Source organism: Solanum verrucosum, unplaced genomic scaffold (assembly GCF_900185275.1).
Source record: "Solanum verrucosum unplaced genomic scaffold, falcon-dt-bn FXZP01000094.1, whole genome shotgun sequence".
NCBI lineage: Eukaryota > Viridiplantae > Streptophyta > Magnoliopsida > Solanales > Solanaceae > Solanum > Solanum verrucosum.
The window spans coordinates 3,947,901-3,953,900 of record NW_026019970.1 but is presented as its reverse complement, the minus strand read 5'-3'; positions in this window follow the sequence as shown (position 1 = coordinate 3,953,900).

Genomic DNA, 6,000 nt, shown 5'->3' with positions numbered 1-6,000 from the left:
CAACATAACGGGAGGGAATATTGATGTGTTGAAAGTGTAAAAAATAATTAGTATTTGATTTACCAACAATTATTATCTTTTAAATGCGCACCAAATAAATATTTCCTCTATCTCTAATTACTTGTCCACTTTTTAGTTGTCCCTAAGTACTTGTCTATTTTGACAAATCAAGAAAGAACAATTTTTTTATACCTATTATACCCTCAATTAATTAATTTGAAAAATGTAGAACTTCTAGAAAATTTTATATTTTCAATTCACCTACTTCATAATTAATAGGGGATAAAATAATAAACTCACTATATCAATCATTATTTCTTAATAGACGTGTCAATTAAAAAATGAACAAGTAATTAAAACAGATGGAGTACATTTTTGTACAATAATTTCAAATTACATCAATAATGTAGATTGCTTTAGATAGATTTGATGTGACGAGCTCTAACAAAAACACATACATAACACAACCATTGGCGAAATCAACATAAGTTAAGAAAGAATCATTGACTAGCAGCAAACAGTAGCTGCATGAGTCATTTATGTCAATGGACATACAATCAGTCACCATTGACCGCAAAATATAGTGCGGATGAAGACAGCGACTAGACGATCTAGACCGATAGTGACGGCCCAAATACACATTACAAATTGGAGCAGTAAAATGATTTTTGAGAAAAAAGCTTATTTATTTCATTTAATAAAGACATAATACATAAATATACCCTTTAACTTGACTTTCACTGACATTTGTGCCCTCAAGCTTTGTATGTGTACAAGTAGACACTTAAGCTTGTAAAACATTGAACAAGTAGACACACATGTCATACGTGACATAATACATGTAGGACGCCATATAGGACACAAAATTGTCATGTAGGATGCCACGTAGGGCAAATGTGTCTATTTATTCAATTTTATACAAGTTAAGTGTCTACTTGTGCACACTCAAAATTGGAGGGTGTAGATGTCAACTGAAGCCAAGTTACAGGGAATACTTATGTATTATGCCTTTTAATAAATAATGACATGGATGAGCTTTTTTCCAAATGGAAATGGTATAGATGAGCTAAACTTTTAACAACTGCCATAGATGAGCCTTTTCTCAAAGTTCGATAGCATATTTGCATTTTCCCATAAAAAATTGTTACTTATTTATTTGTAAATAATGTATGTTAATTTTTTGGCAATTAAATATGTAACACCTCGAATTCAAAAAGATGAAAATTTCAGTTTTTCCAAAAAACTCTGGTGCTAGCAAAGATAGAGCCACCAATGGTCCGTAGGTCGGACCACAGACTGTAGGTGGGACCGTGGTTGGTTAGTCCAAATTTTCAAAAAATCAAGGTTTCAGTATTTTCATACGGTTCACCAGGACGGTTCATTGTCCAATGCACAAGCTGTACGTAGGTCTCGTAGGTGAGTCACAGACTTAGTAAAATTTTGAGGGCCAAAGTTGGGAAAGACGGTGTCCATGTACGGACTGTAGGTTGATCGACAGACCGTACATGGGTCCCGTCGTTCGAAGACCCAAAAAAGTGTTTCTGAACCCATCGATAGTTGACCAGGACGGTTCGTGGTTGGACCTACAGAGCGTGGGTCCAACTGTCGATGGGGTCTGACAGTTATTTTAAAAGGGGCTTTTGGGTCTTTTCCTAATTACTCCAACCTAATACTATGTCGTTTTACCCTTTACTCAAAGCCATATATAATAATTTTTAATCCCCAAAACACCCAATTCAATTCATTCTCCTAAATTCCCCAAAGTTTAACAAGTCTCCCTCTCAAATATTTCTCTCCCTAAGGAAGAAGAATGAAGCTAGGGTTTCAAGATCAAGTCTCCTAATCCCCCATTGATTTCAAGATTTTGGCATCAAGGTATGATAGTTTTTACCTATGGAGCTCTTTCCTCCATAGGGTTTCTAAATTCTCCAATTTACAAGTTAGAAATCTCCATTTGAAGTTAGGGTTTTCTTCCATGTCATGGGTTCTTTTCAATGTTGATCTAATTGATTGTTTTATGAACTATTATGCATGAATTTATATAGTTCCATGTTTTTAAGATGAATCCCCACGAACCCATGCTTAACCCATGTTTTCTAGACTATGATGATTGAATGTAAGTTTTGAACTATGAAAGACTAATTTATGAATTTATGCATGTTCATACTAAATCGATGAAAATGATCTAAGTTGCTTTGAGAGTAAAGCATAAGTGTTGTTGTTGTTGATTGTTGTGAAAGTATTTCTCACATAATACTCAATACATAAATGTGAAATGTTTTCTCACATAAAGGATTCTTAGAGTTAAAAGGTTTTCTCAACTAAACTATGAATCAAGAACTATTCTAATGGTATGACAAGAGGTGATTACCCATGTCCCCATAATTATAAGACATGAGGTGATTACCCATATCCGTTAAATATAAGATGAATATGATTGACGACTATTCCGTGGGAATTATGCTTAGTATCTTGTGGACAAGTGGCAATTACCCGTGTCCCATAAACTATGTGCCACTATAGGTTGTCTTAGATATGCATTAGCTAGTGGATCCTCTTAAGCTAGAAGTTATGGTTCTTACCTTGGCAAGTAAGGACACCTCTTTTCGGTGTGGGGTAGATATCAAATTCCATGTTATAGCTCACATGGTCTCTATGTCGATTCAGACAAATTTCCCACAACAATAATGATGAACTAAGGTTACTTCTAAAAGTATCTCACATGTGTTCAAAGATGATTTTACTTGCATTGACCATGATCATGATTATACTTCTACTCTCTTATCTTATGTTTTAACTAGGTCTTTGCATGTCATAAAAATGTCCTTTTAGCCTGATTTGATAACCTTTATGCATTGCTATCATACTTGGTACATTATTGTACTAACGCATACTCTTGCCTACATTCTCCTAAAAATGTAGAGTCCGATGCTTCAATTCCGCATTTCCGTGGCTAGAGATCACTTTGGTAGTCTTGAGTAGTGGTGAGTCCTCATGTTCCGAGGACCGAACCTTTTATTGTTTTCCATCATTACTCTCCAGATATTGCATGTGATTCATGGTTACGTCCTTATCACTCTTGATGTAATAAATGGCCTTGAGACTATGTAGACTTCCGCTTCATTTTTGTCAAACTCTTTATGATTTAAAATGTCTCTTTTAAACTCTTAATCTCTATTATCTTGTTTATGCATGCTAAATGACTTATGTAGGGCCTCTCAGGATCGTATACGCCATGCCACGTCTAGGGGTATTTTGGGTTGTGAAAAGCTTAGTATTCAGAGCACAAGGTTTAGAAAGGTCCTAGGGTATATCATAAACCACGTCGAGTGGAATCTTGTTCATAAGTATGAAGCGCGCCACATTTATGAATAAGAAGCTATAAGATGATTAGGAAACTTCATTTTTTTCATTACTCTAAGTCGTGCAATAGAGTGTAACTCTATATGTCCTTTCTCCTAATCCCGATCCAATGATTTTTAGGAAATGGCCTCTTGGAGATCATAAGTTAGGAGGAACATGAATGAGAATGTGGAATAAGAAGCCCCTCCTGAAGCTCCTCAAGTTTCGATCGACCCTTCGGCCGAGTAAGTGACTTTTGTGGAGTTTATGACTGCTTTTCAAGTGTTGCTTCCATCATGACGACTCAAGACATGACAACTCAAGCCAATAGGGAGGTTGTGGTCCCCTTGAACCCATATGTGGGTACAACGACAACTAGGATAAGAGACTTCACTAGAATGAATCCCTCAAAATTTCACGATTTTATGGTTGAGAAAGATCCTCAAGAATTCATTGATGAAGTGTATAAAATGTTGATGATCATGGGAGTGATGCCGGTGGAAAAGGCGGAATTGGCCGCTTACCAACTTAAGGGTGTTTGCTCAAGTTTTGTCCCACCAATGGAAGGGAGGGAGGGCGGTTGATGTGGGTCCTCTCGATTGGGAAAAATTTATGGTTGCTTTCCTTGATAGGCTCTTTCTCTTTGAGATGAGGGAGACAAATGTACTTAAATTCATCAACCTTCATCAAGGAAACATGCGTGTGAAATAATATGCTTTGAAGTTCACACAATTGTCTAGGTATGCTCCTACTATGGTTGCCGATCCTAGGGCAAGGATGAGTAAGTTTATATTGGGTGTGTCTGAGATGATGGTTAAGGAATGTCGTACCGCCATGCTTATCAATGAAATGGACATTTATTGTCTTATGGTTCATGCTCAACAATTATAAAAGGAGAAACTTAAGGAAATATCTAGGGCGGGGGGGTGAAGAAGACAAGGACCAGTGATGGCCACTTTTCACATTCAAGGTCCGATGTACATGGTCGTTCTAAGTTCCGACAAAAGTTTTTCTATCAAGGTTTCTCTAATGCTCCTCCTAAGTTTAACAAAGATTGGGTGTCTAACCCTAAGCCACAAGGAGGAAACGGTAGTGAATCTTCATTTCCTACTTGTGCTAAGTGTGGAAAGAAGCATGATGGTAGATGTCTAGCCGGTTCTAATGCATGCTTTGGTTGTGGTAAGATGGGTCACAATATAAGGGATTGTCCCTCAGTTTCTAAGAATGAAGAAGATAATCATCGGCTGGCTCAACCTAATCCTTCATCCGGTTCTAGTGGGAGTCAAAAGCAAAACGGATTCTATGCACTTCAGACTCGTTGTAAGCAAGAGGGTTCTCTCGATGTGGTTATTGGTACATTGAAAGTCTTTCATCTTGATTTTATTGTTTGCTTAATCCCGATACTACCTTGTCTTTTGTGATGCCATATGTGGCTAGGAGGTTTGATATTCTTACAGATGTGTTGATTGATCCCTTTTCTATCTCTACTCCTATCAGTGAGTCTAATGTGTCTAAGAGAGTTTATAGAAATTGTCATGTCTCCTTACCCCATAGAGTCACTAATGTTGATCTTGTAGATCTTGATATGTTAGAGTTTGATGTCATTCTTGGTATGGATTGGTTGCATTCTTGTTATGTTTCTATTGATTGTTAAACCCGAGTGGTCAAGTTTCAGTTTTCAAATGAGCCTATCTTAGAGTGGAAAGGAGGAAGTTCTATGCCTAAGGGTCAATTTGTTTCTTGTCTTAAAGTTAGAAAGATGATTTCTAAGGGTTGCTTATACTATCTAGTTAGGGTGAGGGATATGGACTCCGAAACTCCTACTCTTAAGTCGGTCCCCATTGTAAATGAGTTTTTGAAAGTGTTTCCTGATGATCTACCTGATATTCCTCCCGATAGGGAAATAGACTTCAATATTGACATTCTCCTAGATACACAACATATCTCTATTCCTCCTTATCGAATGGCTCATGCGGAACTTAAGAAATTAAAAGAACAATTGAAAGATTTTGTTGGATAAGGGTTTCATTCGACCAAGTATCTCTCCATGGGGTGCTCCAGTTTTATTTGTTCGAAAGAAAGATGGTTCACTTTGTATATGTATTGACTACCATCAGTTGAACAAGGTTACCATTACAAACAACTATCCTCTTCCAAGGATAGATGATTTGTTTGATCAACTGCAAGGATCAAGTTACTTCTCTAAGATTGAACTCCGGTAGGGTTATCACCAATTGAAGGTAAATGAAGATGATATTTCGAAAATGGCTTTTCGAACTCGGTATGATCATTTTGAGTTTTTGGTGATGTCCTTTGGCTTGACTAATGCCTCAGCTACATTTATGGATTTGATGAACATGGTGTTTAGACAATACCTAGATATGTTAGTGATTATATTTACCGATGGCATCTTGATCTACTCAAGAAGTGGAAATGAGCATACTGATCATTTGAAGATTGTGTTGCAAGTGCTCAAGGACCAATAGCTCTTTTGAAAGTTTAGTAAATGTGAGTTTTGGTTAAGGTCCATGGCTTTTCTTGGGCAGATTATTTCCGTAAAGGGCATTGAGGTAGTACCTAAGAAGAAATATACGGTAAAGAGTTGGCCTAGACCTCCATCCCCTTCGCATATTAGAAGTTTCTTGGGTTTAGCTGGTT